Source organism: Onychomys torridus, chromosome 15 (genome assembly GCF_903995425.1).
Source record: "Onychomys torridus chromosome 15, mOncTor1.1, whole genome shotgun sequence".
Taxonomy (NCBI): domain Eukaryota; kingdom Metazoa; phylum Chordata; class Mammalia; order Rodentia; family Cricetidae; genus Onychomys; species Onychomys torridus.
This window is the reverse complement of record NC_050457.1, coordinates 14,613,299-14,629,216: the sequence shown is the minus strand read 5'-3', so window position 1 is coordinate 14,629,216 and position 15,918 is coordinate 14,613,299. Positions and strand designations below refer to the sequence as shown.

Here is a 15,918-nt window from a genome sequence, read left to right as displayed (position 1 = left end):
CCCTGCTGGGGCTGAGTACATGCGGGCAGAGTGAAGGCTCTTCTGGCTTGCCCTCCCCACATCCGGCTGTTGACAGACACTCTGAAATCCACAGGGTCCTGTTCTGCCAGCACCTCCCCAGAGACATCTTAAAAAATGTTTCCCCCAGAACAGAAGATTTTAGTGAAAACATTGGTATGGAACATAATAAGACTTCCAGACACAGACTCGGGGTTCTTCTTGTCTTCATCTCAATGTTTTAGTTTTCTCTCTGTGACACTATATAAAAATCTCATCAATATACAAAACCATTCTGCGCCTCCGATTTTCTCATTTTCTCGGATGAGAGCTTTGATTAGCTTTTTACAAGTTCTTCATTAGTAATTGGCTGGCTTTCTTGCTTTTGTCTTTAGCTGTTGTCTCTAATAAGTTGATGTTCTATCGGAGAACTCTTTGAAGATCATCTCAAAGCTGCTGTGCTGTGTTAGGTTATGGAATATTGCAACGTAATATGCTGTATAAAACGCAACAAGTGCTGTTCGGGGTGAATGCTTGTTCCTTCCCTATGCTGATGGCTGGGGTGCTTGCTCAGTCTTATCGTCTGCCTGACCCAGTTGTGCAGCTGTGACTGTTTAATTAATAGACATTTGCATAAGCGCCTCAGCCCTCAGCAGGCTTTGGAAGTCTTCGTGGTTATCTTCTTTCCACCCTGGGAAGTTTCAGCAGTGCTATTTCCATTTTGCATATCAAAATACAGAGAGATTAAAATTATATACAACAAATTGATAACTAAATAAGTTTGGGAACTCAGAGTTCTCACATATTAATCATTTTGCTTAAAGCAACAACCCATGGACTTTGTAAATATGTTCAAAGTTTATTGCTCTCTAATCCATGAGTTGGAGTTGGGGCTGTCAGAAGCCTAGGGCTGGAGCCCTTTATAGATTTGTGCAGGAGGGGAAGAACCACTTTGTGGGCTCTCTCCGGAGCCATAAAAGGAAGGTTTGTTAGTAGACAAGGTGGTATGTGAGAATTACTACTGTGATGTCTGTAATTTTTAATAAAAATTCTAGGAGTCCTAGTGGTATCTGTGCAGCATGTGACTATGAAGGACTGTTTCATGGTATTTTTTAAAAGCCACCATCCCAAATATCACTGGACTTTTCTGGCCACAAGACGTGTAGGTGCGGCAAGAACAAAGTGTGGCTCACTTGACTGAGCAGCCCACTCCATAACAAGAAAGACTTTCATTTCTGTCTTGTGATTTGTCCTTCAGTACTGTCTCGTTGTCTTTCTGTCTGTCTCTTCCATCCAGGACAGAAATGTGGACTCTGGTAACTGTTCTTCCCTAGTCAGTATCCCTCCTTGTTTTGTCCAATTGTAAAGTTGTCTGTGTCCTGTGTGGTGGTGCTGTGTTCCCCGAAATATTGTGCAAGCTAATAAACTTATCTGGGGTCAGAGACAGTATAGCCACAATATTAAACATAGAGGTTAGGCAGTGGTGGCGCATGCCTTTAATCCTAGCACGAGGAGCCAGAGCCAGGCAGATCTCTGTGAGTTCAAGGTCACAATAGAAACAGCCAGGCATGGTGACTCACACCTTTAATCCCAGAAAGTGAGCCTTTAATCCCAGAGAGTGATGTCAGAAACTAGAAAGATATATAAGGCGTGGAAGACCAGAAACTAGAAGCATTTGGCTGGTTAAGCTTTCAGGCTTTTGAGCAGCAGTTTAGCTGAGAGTCATCCGGATGAGGACACAGAAGCTTCCAGCCTGAGGAAACAGGATCAGCTGAGGAACAGCCAAGGTGTGGTAGCTGTGGCTTGTTCTGTTTCTCTGATCTTCCAGCGTTCACCCCAATACCTGGCCTCAGGTTTGACTTCATTAATAAGACCTGTTAAGATTCCTGCTACAGCTTTGTACCTCCTGTTTTCATCTTGTGTGGATGTTGATTATTTTCAGGGAATTTGTGGATCATAGAGGGATTGCCTCAATCATTTAACATCTTTAATAAACAAAACACATAAAATATACATTTTTCTCTTCCAAATTTATTAAGCTTTGTGGTGTTGTATGAAAATTGAAGTTGGTATGTCTCTTACTTACTAATTTTTCACTAAGTTTGGAGTCAGCGTTGGGGCTTATGTTCTCCAGCCACACTCTTCTCTCCTCCTATCTTAATCCTACCTGTTCTTTGGGAAGTCTTCAGTGCTCCTGTTGACCCCATCAGATGCAGTCCATGCTTTCCTTCAGCCCCTGTATGCTGGATTTGGATTAGTCACCAGCATCATAGTCAGTGTTACAATCTATTGCAGTGTCTTCTGTATCTGTATACTACAGTCCCCTTATATGCACTAGTTTTTATCAGTGATTAGAACAGATGTAATTGTTTATATAGAAATAAGAAGATAGCCAGGCGTGGTAGTACACACCTTTAATCCTAGCACCCAGTAGGCTGAGGCTGAAGGCCAACCTGGGCTACATAGTAAGTTCAAGACCCACTTTAGCTACATAGTGATATCTTGTCTCCAAAGGGAAGGGAGTGAGTAGATTTTAGAATATACTGCAAAACTGACATTTCTTAAAGTAAGTTAAATGGGATTCGTTATTCCTACCTGTGCCCCCAAGCCCTATTATTTGAAGAATTATTTGACGGAACTGATGTTGAAATTCTCCTACAGATGTATAGTAGGTGCTGTCTCTAGTTCCTTGCCAAAGAAAGAACCATTCTCTCTCTTGTGCCTTCCGGTACTGTAAGGCCTACTGATTCCTCCCACACAAATATTCCCCTTTATTGAGCAGACTGCACATGTAAGGAACAACTTGCTTTGGTGCAACAAACTATCTTTGTCTAGGCATTGGTTCTACAAATATTTATTGAGTACCTAGTATGTAAAAGGCAGTGTCTTAGATGCTGAAATTGAACATCATAATCAGAATGCTCCCTGTGTTCTTAAAGAAATGTAGAATACTTGGGGGTACTTATCTATAAATAGTCATTTGCCTGCATAGAACATTGTAGAGTGAGCAGTAAGCCTAGGGTGCAGGTGGAATGTGGGTAGAAGGCACCTGCTTCAGCTGTGATCTGTGGGAGGAAAATAAGTGTCCACTTATGAAGAAGAGTAAGAGAGTCCCATACAGAAAGAAAAGTGTGCACAAAGGTCTGTAGTTGAGAAGTAGTTTGTTTGGGGAACAGCAAATGTGGTTACATTCCACATTTCTAAGTTGTCATAAATAAAGATCATTGCTGTGGAATAAACCTCTTATGTACTGTAAAGATTTATCACTTGAAGTGATTTAATAAAACACTGATTGGCCAATAGCTAGGCAGGAAATACAGGCAGGCTAAACAAACTAGGATGATGGGAAGGAGAAAGGTGGAGTCAGAAAGTCGCCAGCAAATGCAGAGAAGCAAGATGAGCATCATACTGAGAAAGGTACCAAGCCATGTAGCTAAACATAGATAAGAATTATGGGTTGATTTAAATGTAAGTGTTAGCTAGTAATAAGCCTAAGCTATCAGCCAATCATCTATAATTCATATTCAGTCTCTAAGTCGGTTATTTGGGACCAGGTGGTCAGGACATGAAATGTCTACTTACAGCTCATTTCACAGAGAATATGTGGCTTGCTCTTCATAGGTCTGCTCAAGTGTTCATTCTGCAGAGAGTCTTTCCTTACCAGCTCTGTCAAATAGCCCTCATGTATCATCTTCTTTATCATTAAAAAACACCTCTTCCACCGGGTGGTGGTGGCGCACGCCTTTAATCCCAGCACTTGGGAGGCAGAGCCAGGCGAAACTCTGTGAGTTCAAGGTCAGCCTGGGCTACAGAGCGAGTTCCAAGAAAGGCGAAAAACTACACAGAGAAACCCTGTCTCAAAAAACCAAAAAAAAAAAAAAAAAAAAACCACCTCTTCCTTTTCATTCTATGTACCTTATTGTTTTAAAAAGACAAAGGGGGAAATCTTCCAAAAAGACCCATAAAGATGGGTCTTCATGTTGGCATAGAATTAGAATCCTCCTAAGTACCACTCAGAACTACTTCACAGGGTTACACTTTAATCATAGGCCCCACAGAATTACCATTATATAGTCATGCTGCCAACTAACAATTACAAATATAGAACATAACATGAATCTAAGAGAATACCAGCCAAGACAACAGACTTTAGTATCAGAATTCACAAGTCCAGATATTGAAATTATTCATTGCAAAATATAAGTACATTAAACATATTTTTTTAAATAAGACAATCAAAAATGGGCAAATTTCAGAGTGGAAGGTGGAAGCAGGAGGAACAGGAGTTCAAGGTCATCCTTGGCTGAATAATACATTTAAGAGCAGCTTAGATTGCCAGAGACCCAATCTCAAAACAAAACAAAGCAAAAAACTGGATGCGGTGGCTTATGCCCTTAGTCCTAGCACTTGGAAGTCAGAGTCAGATGAACTCTGAGGTCAATACCAGCCTGATGTACACAATGAGTTCTAGGCCAGCCAGGGCTACATAGAGACCATGTCAAAATAATTAATAATAACAACAATAATAGTAATAGTAATAATAATAAGGCAAAATTGAGGAGTAACTAATTAGAACATTTACAAAGTAAAGTATCATTAGCAAGCCTAGATTAAAAAGTAGATAAATGTAGTTAAAGGGAATATTAATGGACTGGAAGAAGAACTGCATATGTCATAGTGAAAATGGGATGAGGTGGTGAATATGATAGATAACAAGTGTAAAGGAAGAAAGGATAGAGGAGCGTTGACCATTTCATGGAATTTCCAGAAGAATGAAGGAGAGGCGGCACTCATCAAGCCAACTCCAGGACCTCCTCAGAAGTGTGGGAGGACCTTCATGTTTGTGGTCTAGAGCTCAGTGAGTCCCCGCAGTGTAAATGAAGACATCCACACCCAGATACATCACAGGAGGGAGAGGAGACCTTAAGAGGGATGACAGTTAACCCCTAGTTACAAAACACTGCAAGGAAGGGAGGTGTTCAAGCTCGAGTCTTGATAGATGCATCTGTAATCTAGAATTATTTTACCTACAACTTATTTTTCGGAAATGAGGGCAAGATGGGGCCTCCTAGGATGGGACTGTTTACCATCTGCAAATCCTCACTAAAACATACTCCTGAAAGATGTATTTCTGGGATAAAGACAATGATCTCCTGAGGTAGAGGCAGTGGGGATCAGAACAAGGTCAGTCTCCAATATGTAGCAAGTTTGAGGCCACCCTGGGCTATATGAGATGCAGTCTCAAAAAAAAAAAAAAAAATCCCCAAATGAATGTTAATATTCACAAAATCTTATTAATCTTATCCAGATTAAAGGATAAAATCTGAAGAACTCCCAAGGAGCGTGGAGTTATAAAATACTAGTAATATCTGTAGACTTGAGCAGCAGCAAACAGAACTGAAACGCAGGGAAATAGCACATAAGCCAGGAGAACGGGAGCTCACCATCCTCCAGTACTTCAGTTGCTTGGGAAAAGAGAAAGATACTGAATAGTTAATCGAATATTTTGGGAATAACTTTAAAATTAAAAATAAGTGTAATGTTCAACCTAAATAAAAGAGAAAGAGCAATTTGAGAATTTTCCCTCCTTGGGCTAGAGAGATGGCTCGGTGATTAAGAATGCATATGGCTCTTGCAGAGGACCTGAGTTCAAATTCCAGCTCCTGTGTCAGTGGCTTCAGTACCAGGAGACCCAGCTCTCTCCTCGGGCCTCTACAGATGCTTGTGCTCATGAGCACATATGCATAGACTTGCATAATTAAAAGTAAAATAAATCTTAAATTTTTTTACTCTTATATTAGATCCAAAAGCTATCAACAAAGGGAGGGACGGAAGAGCCAGAGAAACGGAAAATGCATGGATATGTTGTGCCACGAGATAGAGGGGACATTGACGAAGAGGAAAGGGAACAGTCAGATGTGGACATGAAGCTGGGGAGGCTGGGGAAGGAGGAGGAATAAGAATAAAGCAGATGAAAATGTCATAATGAAACCATTACTTTTGATACTAATTTAAAAACACGTAACACAATTAAACAAAATTTTAGATAGAAAAAGTTTAAAAATCCACAATAAAATGGAAGAAGTCATATTATAATATAGAATCAAATTATATATCTGACTACAAAAACTGCAAGTGAACTAGACCCTCCATGCAATCAACAGATTGCATTGGCTTTTATCTGTGTCCTTTTACATTCAGTAAAGGTACAGAGGGACTGTGAGGACTGTGAGACAGATTCTTTTCCAGTAACATGACTAGAAAGCTGGTGGGTTCTCAGAAATGAGACAAAAGTCTTTCTTGTTTGTATGATCACAGGTAAATATAATCACATCGTAGTAAAACCCCAATTCTCTAGGAAGGTATTCTTCCATGCATTTAATAACACAGATTTGGGGTGTGTGAAAGAAAAATTTAAACTATAAGGAGAAATGGAAAAGTTAACTACCGTAGGAGAGAAATCGGTAGTCACCAGCAACAAGGACATAGAGAGCTGACAACACACATCCTATCAAAACAAAACAAAGAAAAAACGGAGAGAGCTGTCTTTCTCATCCTCCCCTTGTGTAGGGAATGAGCTCCAGCAGTGACGGGGTGGCGTGCAGGTGCCCTCAGCCACACACAGTACCTCTCTGAAGAGGGCTTTGCCCTGGCCACTCTGAGCCTTATGCTTAACATCATTAATGTAATGATGTCAGAAGTCAGGAACTAGCGTACCCAGAAAGTGAAGATTATATTCTCTATTCTTGTTTTTCTAAGCACTTGTGGAACATTTAAAAGATCAAGAATAGGGGCTGTGGAGGTGGCTCATCAGATAGGAGTGCTTGTTATACAAGCACAAAGGCATGAGTTCTAATCCCCAGAACCTACACCTGTACTGTCAGTGCTGTGACGAGCAAGGACAGGAGGATCACGAGGATCACAGCCCAGCTCCAGGTTCAGTGACAGGTGCTGTCTTAAAGGACCAAGATGGGAATTGATGGAGCAGGACACCTGATATCTTCCTCTGGTATCCATATATGTGCAGGAGCATGGGCATACAACACACACCAACACACACACACACACACACACACACACACACACACACACACACACTTTTAAAGAGTCAGATCAAACAAAATTATAAAGGCTAAAACAAATATTAAAACAGAAAATAACAATATTTAGGATCACCAAAAGCCCTATGTGGCAGGGACTAGCCAGGGCAGGCATGTAATAAACACATGATCATTAAACAAAATGCAGCAGAAAGTGTGAGCATGTGTGTGTAAAAGGTTCTGAAAGGAAGTTCATGGGTGATCAAATCCAGTTTCATTCTGTGTTCTCTATATTTTCTGAACTCTGTACTTTTTAGAGAAGCTTATGAATGTACATGATCTTAAATAAGTAGATGTTTGAAGGGGTAAACTAGAGGAGTGGAGAGATGGAGGAAGGGACGATCCTAGACGTCAAGTCTAGTCCAGTACAAGAGGAGCTGCAGTGTGATAAACAACAGGAGTGGTGGGCCTTTACCCCTTGTTACTCATTACTCAGTGGCCAGGGCAAAGCCCTCCTCAGAGAGGTACTGTGGCTGAGGGCATACCCACACCACCCTGGTCACTGCTAGTGCTCATTCTCTTCCTACACAAGGGGAGGATATGGAGGATACCTCTCCTTTTTTTTTTTTTAATTATGTTTTGTCGTTGAGACAGGGTCTTGCTATGTTGCTCTGGTTATCCTGGAACTTGCTATGTAGACGAGGCCGGCCTTGAACTCACAGAGGTCACCTGCCTCTGCCTCCTGAGTGCTGGGATTAAAGGCATCTTTCACCGTTTCTAAGGAATGTGCTTAGCGGTGGAGGTCTGGATCAGTCTGGAGTATGAAAGTAGATGAAAGTTCAGTATGTGAAATTATGTCTGTGCCCTCCCAGAGAGCTGAGAGAATTAAGAAATGAACCAAGTGACTCATCATGTTTACTACATGTAAGAAGGTGCAGTATTATCATTTCCTTCTGATAGTCACATCTAATAGTTCTAAAGCAATTCCCAGGATTCATGTCAGACTTGCTTTATGAGACATTTAACCATTGCAGAATTAAATGTCATGAGGGAATGGGCCTGTGTAACTCCTCTGGAGTTGCAGAGATAGAAATCTGACCCATCATTTCTGTTTCCTCAGAAAACCATTTAGGAGAACTGGGTTCCAGGAAGGTGCTTACTGACTTGTCGGCCTAGCACACCGTTGCCTGTGGACTTCCTCATGGCCGTTCTCTCCACACACATCTGCTTAGTTCATGAGTACTCACAGCAGCTGGTAGCACTCACACATGAATTTGTCTCTCAGACGGGTCTAAGATGATTGTCACGAAAAAGATCCTGGCAGGTCTGATGTTCTTTCATTTCTAAAAAAAAAAGAAAAAAGGTGTGTTAAACAAATCAGGTGGAGAAGTTTATTTTTATTCTTTGAGTCCAACACTTAATTCCCAAGGACTGCCTTCATCTCTGGATCTGGCTATCTACAGAGAAAGTAGAAAATGCACATATTATCTCCTGATGGGATCAGTTTTAAAAGAAAGGGCCATTGCAGAGAAGTAGCCTTTGAAAAAGATTGTCCTAATTGTCTTCACTGGTCACATACACCCGAGCATTTGAAACTCTCTCCCCTGCTGTGCTGGCTAGTTTGGTGTCAGCTTGACACAGCTGAAGTCATCTGAGAGGAGGAGGCCTCAGTTAAGAAAACACCTCCTACGTCAGGCTGCAGCAAGCCTGTAGGGCATTGTTTAGTGATTGACGGGGAGTGTTGTCAGTGATGCCATCCCTGGAATGGTGGTTGTGGATTATATAAGAAAGCACCGAGCAAGCCAAAGGGAGCAAACCAATAAGCAGCACCCCTCCGAGTCCTACATCAGCTCCTGCCTCCAGCTTCCCGCCCTGGGTGAGTTCCGGTCCTGACTTCCCTCAGTGAAGGGCTGTTCATAGAAGTGTTAAGTTACCTCCCCAAGCTGCTTTGGTCAAGATGTTTCATCGCAGCAATGACAACTCTAACTAAGTCACCCACTTGGTCTGAACACAAATTTCTGGACTTCCAGGAGCAGCTGACTAAATGTGGCTCAGAAACACTGAGGGTTCCCATTGGATCTCCTCTTCCAGCTTCCCTCTTTGAGAGTAGCCGGCGTTGTTGAAGGACCTGATCACCTGAAATCCATCTCATCACATCTTTGTCCCGCAACCTGGAAAAAAAAAAATCTTCCTTCTTTGAAACACCCGGGGCTGAAGCTGTTGCTCAGCAGTTCAGAGCACTTGTTCTTGTAGAGGACCAGGGGAGGGCTCCTAAAGTCCACAACTGTCCTAGGTTCCAAGGGTTCTGATGCCTTCTTCTAGTCCCCTCAGGCTCTGGGAATATACATAGTACACATACATGCACACAGACAAATGTATTAACACAGAAAATAAAAATAGTAAATAAGATGTAAAAAGGCAACTTTTACAAAATGATGCCACACACTGTAATTGATAGGACCTCCAGGATAGCATAACCCACACTACACCAGACATGAGCTGAGCTCTCATGCCTCCTAGAGAGGCCGCAGCTCTCAGAGGCAACTTGTAGCCCAGTTGACTTCACCTACTCCCGAGACTTCTTGGGGAACTTCAAACTCCTGATCAAGAAACAACCACTCCTTTCTAGTCCAGCTGTAAACTCATCCAGACTACCATCCATCGTGCATACAGACTCACATGGGTAGCATCCTCTTGATGTATGAGTACAGCCCCTGACTTGGTATCACCAGCTGGCCACTACATGGGATGAAGAGAGAGGGGAACTTGACCTTAACCCCACTATACCTCAATTTCACCCGGAGGGAGCCAGAATCAAAGTCAGCATCCCTAAACTCCTTGGAGACTACCTCCTTCTAAATGCTGTTCCGTGAAGTCATTTTCTTTCTTTTTATTTTACATAAGTGAAAAAGACTAATGTCTTTTTCACAGAACCTGCACCTGTAGAGGCGATCAGCCATGCCTTATATTTATCCTGTCTAGTACCATCATAAAACTGCTAAGCCCCTAGCAAGAGAGCGAGGCAAGAGGACTGACTTCCTACACTGCAGTCTTCTTACACCCTATCTGATATCACCACTAATCTGCTGAATCTCAGGGACCCTGCCCTCCAAGCTCAGCCCCCCCCCTCCCAAAGCTCCAAGACTTCCACCCTCCAAGCTCAGGGCCCCCCATTCCCAAAGCTCTGAGACTTCTACCCTCCAAGCTCAGAGACCCCCACCCTCCAAGCTCAGAGACCTCCCTGTGGTGATATTTTATTTGTGTTCTAACAAATGAAACTTACCTGGGGTCAGAGGACAGGGCCAGCCACTAGATTAGACATAGAGGCCAGACAGTGGTGGCACACACCCTTAATCCTATCACTAGGGAGGCAGAGATCCGTCTAGATCTCTGTGAATTCAAGGCCACACTGGGAACAGAGCTAGGTGTAGTGGTGCACACCTTTAATCCCAGCACTTGAGATCTCGTGTCTTTACTTGGGAAGGACACAGGCCTTTAATCCCAGGAAGTGATGGCAGGAAGCAGAAAGGTATATAAGGCGTGAGGACCAGGAACTAGAGGCTTTTAGGCAGTTCAGCTGAGATCCCTTCGGGGTGAGGACTTGGAGGCTTCCAGTTGGAGGGTTGGTGTAAACAGGATCGGCTGAGGAGTTGGCTGTGGCTTGTTCTGTTTCTCTGATCTCTCAGCTTTCACCCCAATATCTGGCTCTGGGTTATAAGACCATTTAGAAATTGGTATTACACCTCCCCCCTCCCCCCAAGCTCAGAGACCTCTGTTCTCTGTCAAGTTCACTGTCTGCAAACGTAAAGAGTTCTTTTGTTGTGCAGGTGGCTGCTGCACTTCCTATCCCAGTGTCCCCTGCTGTCCTGGGCTAGCATTAATAGAAGACCTGATTACCTGACAGTATTTGGCTGAGACGACTGTATAAACTGAATTTCATGGCTTCCATAGCATCACCATCTCCATGAACGGGGCTGGGGAGATGTCTCGGTGATTAAGAGCACTGGCTGCTCTCCCAGAGGAGCCCGGTTTGAGTCCCGGCACCCACATGTTGGTTCACAGCCCACTAGCTCCAGCTCCAGGGGATCCCCTGCCTGTTGCCTCTGAAAGCGTCTCCACTCACAGGCATACCCTACACAGAGACACAAACTTAACACCTAATTTAAAACAATTAAATTCTTTTAAAGACAAACAAAAAGAGGTCTCCAGGAGCTAATGTGGAGTTTGTGTCTGTGATGAGACTAGAGTCATTTTTTACTGTATGAGTTCAAGATCAACCTGGACTATATGAGGGGCTCTGTGTCAGAGAGAGAGGAAGAGGAGGGATATGAACCTTAGCTGTGCTAGCCCATGCCTGTAATACCAGCACTTGTAGATTCAGGAGGATCAAGTTCAGCCATTCTCAGCTGTGTGTATATTTTGAAGCCAGCCTGGGTTACATGAGACCCAGTCTCAAAAAAAAAAAAAACAAAGTTTCCATGAAAGTAACCACTTTTTTCCTTTGTTTATTTTTTGTTTGTTTGTTTGTTTTCGAGATAGGGTTTCTCTGTGTAGCCCTGTAAACCACGCTGGTCTTGAACTCACAGAGATTTGAATACTAGGATCAAAGGTGTGCGCCACCACTGCCGGGCTAGTAACCACATTTCTAAATTACAGATCTTTTGTCCATAAAAACTGAAAATTATATAAGAATTATTGCTTGATAAATGAGAATGTATATGAATTCAAATCACATCAAACAAGCAATGTTTTTCTATACAGCGTGAGCACTATTGGTTTTCCAGAGATTCACAGCTGTGTGTTCACCAACCCCGTGTACAGACACAATGTCACTAACCTAAATGTCTGAAATCTAAAACTTTTGAACATCAACAAAAGTTTCAGATTTTGGAGCATTTTAGAGTTGGTATTTTATATGACAAATGTTCTATCTGTAAAAGGTATGAAAATATTCTCAAACCTCCAAACGTGTGACACTTCTGGTCCCAAGCATTTAGGATCAGGGAAATAAGAATTTACTTTTAGTATTTTGAAAAATTAATATTTCATCTGTCTTTGAAAAACAATTAATGATCTGGTTAATTTTCTCCAACTAAAAGAAATTAGTACAGTTTAGAAAGCATTGGATGCATACACTTTAACCATGTGATCAATTAAGGATATTTTTGACACATTGCTAGAAGATTCTCGTGGTTAGCAACACACTTAAAGGGTCTCACAGCCAAATGGACCTTTGAACTCTAAATGCTCTTCAGACGAAACCCTTAGTAACATTGAATGATAGGAGTGTGCAGCTCTGGCCAGTGTTTATCCTAACACAGTAACTTCCTGTGGCCAGTGTTTCTCCTAACACAGTAACTTCCCGTGGCCAGTGTTTCTCCTAACATAGTAACTTCCCGTGGCACCCACCATCCTTCCCGTCTCCTGTGTACTGCTGCTGTCATCTGTCCCACCCATATACGCCGTAACCCAACCCTACAATGCCATAACTCTTTCTTATATAATTTTATGTTATTTAAATTGGTGAATAAAATGAAATTATATTAAATTTATTAAATTAAATGTATTAAATCCAATCTGTGTTTTGAGACAGGGTGTCACTGTGTGGCCCAGCTAGCCTTGAACTTCCTTATTCTCCACCTCAGCCTCCAAAGTGTTGGGATTTACAAACATGTGCCACCATCATGTGCCACCATGCCTGCCTGCCTTCCCTATTACCTTCATCACGTAGGAAGCTTTTCTTCCTTTCTCTTTTCTTTTTTTTCCTCTTGTGAATTTGAGTTTCCTTTGATAGTACTTACTGAAGGACCTCCTTTACTGTGGATTATGAACAAACCTTTCTAGCAAGCAGTGTTCAGTCCATTTCCCCAGGAGAATATATTACCTTCATTTTTGAAAGTTGTTTTGCTGGATAAAGATTTTTAGTTTAAATTATAAGGGTCTCTCTGCAGACTAACCAGTAATTTTCATATGATCATCCCTCATTTTTTAGGATTTTTTCCTTTTATTGAAAATAGAGCCCTTGCCCTCCCCCCTCCACCAAGAACTGGGCCCCCTGGTTGCCCACCACCTGAGAGCTGCAAGCTGCATGCCCACAAGTGCCCACTTGGACTTTTGCAAGCAGAGATAACAGCAATGGCATCAAGATGGAGTGCTACTGCATCTTGGTATTCTCACCCAGCATATGCCAGATACTGGCGACATTATCACCATGCAATGTTTTGGATGTGAAGCCACCAGAATGCCTTCAGAAAGCCCAGGGATTCCTATTTCACTGCCCCATGGTTCTCTCCTCATGGAGTTCTTCCCTGGAACTCTCTTGCTTATGAGGCTGAGCATCCTTGGAACTTTCAAGGCCAGCACATGGCCTGGCAGGAGCCTCCCTACAGTGTTTCACAGATCCAAAGCTCTGGGCAGCCTCTGTGCGATAGCAGTAGAACCCAGGCCTCCACACGAGAAGAGGAAGGCCCGCATGAAGAGGAAGAGACGGAGTCAGACTCAGATAATGAAGTAGAATGTGACTTGAGCAGTATGGAAATCACCGAGGAGCTCCGCCAGTACTTTGCAGAGACCGAGAGGCACAGAGAGGAGCGGCCGGACAGCAGCGGTCAGACTGGAAGACTTTGTGAATGCCGACCACAGCCTGAACTACAACCACCACAGGTCTGCGGAGCCCCCATCTGAGAAGCCCAGGGAGTGGCTACAAGCCTAGATGCGGCACTTGTATGGGGACAGTGCCCCCAAGATCCTGGCCATGGAGGCTGCTGTGCAGCTGAGCTTTGACAAGTACTGTGACAAAAAGCATCCAAAATACTGGCCTGTCATTCCCCTGAAGTTCTGAGTCCTGGGCACAGGGACCCTAAGGAATGCCTCCTGGACACAGTTCCTGGCCTTTCCCTCTTACTTTTGGAGTGTTCTCTTCATCTCTTTTGGACATTTTTCAGAGAAGGAGGCCTATTTGCTGACACAGTGGATGCAGTCTGTTAGCCACTTAGAATTCAGTCAGCGGGAGGTGTACTGTTGCCAACACAGGGAATGCCATAAAGTGAGAATCCCGTATATTGTACTGGCTCTTGATTTGCTCTATAGTAGTTCATTGAAATTCTTGCCTAGAGATACTGTCTAGTGATTTGCATTTGTAATTGCCTTCTTTAACCTCTGGGTGTCACAAAAGCCTGAAGCCACATGCCATCCTTTTTTATTTTATTTTATTTTTTTGAGACTAGTTCTCATATAGCCCAAGCTGGCCTCACACTCTTAAATCCTCCTGCTTCCACCTCCCAGCTGCTAGCTTTCAGGTGTGCACCCTGTTCTGGGCTCTAATCCACATATTCTCACAGACTGTAACCTCTTGGATCCCTCTGAAAATGATGCAAGTGTACAGTAAGACAAACGCCACTTGTCACTCAGCCAGGTGTCAGCCTGGGTGCTCCCTAAAAGCCCTGAAAGTAAATATTTTGGGCTTGGCAAGCCATGTGGTCTGTCTCATAAACTGCTAACCCTGACTTTATAGCATAAAAACTGCCGTGGATACTGAGTGTATGGATGTGACTCTATTCCAATAAAACTTTATTTATAAAATTAAAAAAAATAGATTCCTTTTTCATACAGTATATCCTGATTATAATAGTTCCCCTACCTCTGCTCCTCCCAGGTCCTCCTCCCCTCTGGATCCACTCCCTTTCTGTCTCATTAAAAAAGAACAGGTTTCTAAGATGTAGTGACCAAACATGACAAAATGAAATGTAGTAAGATGAAGCAGAAACTATCATATTGAAGTTAGACACTGCAACCCAGCAGGCAGAAAAGCCCCAAGAGCAGGCACAGAGTCAGAGCCCACTCATTCTCACAGCCACGAGTCACACAAAAGTACTGAGCTAATAGCTATCACAGATCACCAAGAACTGGTGCAGACCCATGTAGGCCCAGTACTTGCTGCTTAAGTCTCTGTGAGCTCTAACTAAAACTTCAACTGCTATACCAAGTAGATATGGAGTGGACAACCTTGTCTTGTCTCCGATTTAGTGGAATTGCTTTGAGTTTCTCTCCATTAAATTTGAATTTGGCCATAGGCTTGCTGTAAATTGCCTTCATTATGTTTAGGTATGTTCTTTGTATCCCTAATCTCTACAGGATTTTTATCGTGGGGGGGTGTTCGATTTTGTCAAAGGCCTTTTCTGCATCTAATGACATGATCGTGTGGTTTTTGTCTTTGTTTATATGGTGGATTACATTTACTGATAGTTGTAAATCATCCCTGCCTCCCTGGGATAAAACCTACTTATTTGTGGTGGATGATCTTTTTGATATGATCTTGGATTTGGTTTGCACATATTTTATTAAATATTCTTGCATCTGTGTTCATGGGAAATCAGTCTGTAATTCTCTTCTTTTGTGGAGACTTTATGCTGTTTGGGTATCAGGGTAACTATGAGCTCATATAATGAATTTGGCAAGTTCCTTCTGTTTCTGTTTTAGGAATAATTTGAAGAGGTTAAGAGCACCAACTGTTCTTCCAGAGGTCCTGAGTTCAATTTCCAGCACCCACATGGTGGCTCACAACCATCTGTAATGAGATCTGGGACCCTCTTCTGTATACATAATAAATAAATCTTAAAAAAGGAAGGAAGGAAGAAAGGAAGGAAGGAAGGAAGGAAGGATAGAAGGAAGGAAGGAAGGAAAAAGAAAGAAAGAAAGAAAGAAAGAAAGAAAGAAAGAAAGAAAGAAAGAAAGAAAGAAAGAAAGAAAGAAAGAAAGAAAAATTCTGGTAGAATTATGCTCTAAAACCCTGGGCTCTTTTTTATTGGGAGATGTTTAATGACTGCTTTTATTTCCTTAGGGGTTATTGGTCTATTTAAATTCTTTATTTGATCTTGATTTA

The 15,918-nt window shown here is 42.5% G+C and overlaps 1 protein-coding gene and 1 pseudogene across 1 annotated transcript in view; both read left to right on the top strand.

The window, feature by feature from the left end:
* The window catches only part of Atg10 (autophagy related 10), a 265,367-nt gene that overhangs the window by 244,457 nt on the left and 4,992 nt on the right, over positions 1 to 15,918 (top strand). The gene's annotated exons all lie outside the window — the stretch shown is intronic.
* Positions 13,173 to 14,221, top strand: LOC118596295 (annotated as a pseudogene).